This window comes from Myotis brandtii, unplaced genomic scaffold, assembly GCF_000412655.1.
Source record: "Myotis brandtii unplaced genomic scaffold, ASM41265v1 scaffold639, whole genome shotgun sequence".
Lineage (NCBI taxonomy): Eukaryota > Metazoa > Chordata > Mammalia > Chiroptera > Vespertilionidae > Myotis > Myotis brandtii.
In genome coordinates this window covers 100,703-102,374 of record NW_005370452.1, presented here as the reverse complement: position 1 = coordinate 102,374, position 1,672 = coordinate 100,703, and positions in this window count along the sequence as shown.

Here is a 1,672-nt window from a genome sequence, read left to right as displayed (position 1 = left end):
TACTCAACGTTTGCAGCAGCTCTAGTCAAAGTTGCCCAAAACAGGTGAATAAATGAGCAAATGGTGGTACACCCGTACCATGGAATATTGCTCAGCAGTAAAAACAAACGAATTACTGATATTCACTGCTGCTTAGATGCTCCTCAAAGGCATTATGCTGAGTAAAAGAAGCCAGTCTCAAACATGCCGTTCCATAACATTCCGCTTATGGGACGTTCTGGAAACGACAGAGCCTTAGGGATGGAGGACAGACCAGTGGTTGCTGGAGGCACCTCTACTCTATTTTTGTGAGCTTAGCTTTTTTAGATTCTACATATAAGTGAGAACATAAAATATTTGCCTTTCTCTGTCTGACGTATTTCACGTATTATAATATCCTCAAGGTTGGTCCATCCCTGTTGTCACAAGTGACAGGGTTTCTTTCTTTTTCGTGGCTGAATAATATTCGTGTGTGTGTGTGTGTGTGTGTGTGTGTGTGTGTGTGTGTGGCGATGGACTGAGTTGTTGGATCCGGCCCTCGGAATCCGAGCCTTCCTTTTAAGGACACACACACACACACACGCACACGCACGCGCGCACACACACACACACACACACACACTGTAGCAGGTAAATTGTGCCGGGATCCTGTTTCGGCAGCTGTAGTTTCCAATTCCTACTGTTTCGCGCCCGAGAGAAATCAGAGTGGATGGAGATGAGCCGCCCTGTGATTATCCTGTGAGCAAGAGGAGACATTTCTGTCCCGGCTTCTCCCTTGGCGGCAGTGGGTACCGCTGCCGGTGGGGCAGGCGAGCTCACCACCCGTCTTCCTTTGGGAAGCACCACTGAGTTCCGGTTGCCATTGGCTGGGCTGTGTTGCTGGGTGTGGGTGAGGACAGCCTGGGGCCTTACTTCTCCTGTGTCCAGGCTGGAGGCTGGGTTGGCATCTGTCCTCCTGCCTCCTTACATGTTAACCAGCCGCTTGGGGACGGGGACGGCTGCCAGGGAAGCATTCGGTCCAGACCTCCTCCGGCCACGTGGATATTTTGGCCACTGACCGACTTGGGCAGTTACGGAAATGGCCTTTCTGTGGGGCACCCTCTCCCACCAGAGGCTGCCTGCTTTTAAGGTTTGGAAATGTCACTTAACTCGTCTTCAATTTAAAGTGTGTTATTAAATTTTAATGTTTAAATTGATGGCTGTGTTTTATGACCTTTATTTGATTTCCTTCCCGATTGATTTTTCCTTTTCCCATTCGAGAGGCAGCGTTTTAAGGGAGAGAGCGGGATGCAGGCCCATTCTGAGGATCCTCGGTGAATTTCACACTGGGAGACCAGCAGGGAGCCGGCGTGGGGCCTGTGAGCCTGGGGTGTGTGAGACTAACAGGGAACCCTGCCCTGGGGCCCTCGGTGCTGTCTCTCCCTCCTCTTCCCCGGGGAGCTGGACGTGAGGGATGACTGGTCTGCTCAGCCCCTCGAGCCCCTGCTGTCCTTCCCCCCGAGGTCAGTGCCCAGTGGGCATGTCTTTCTGGTTCCAAGGTGGCAGGGCATGTCGTCACTGACCTTGTGTTCCCAGACCCAGGTGTGTTGGGGACAGGCAGTGTTGTGAAGGGCCTTCCAGATGGAGGTCAGTCATGAGCTGATTCAGGTGGAGATAGACTAGGGGAGCGTTGTTTTTTTTTTTTTAAATCTTT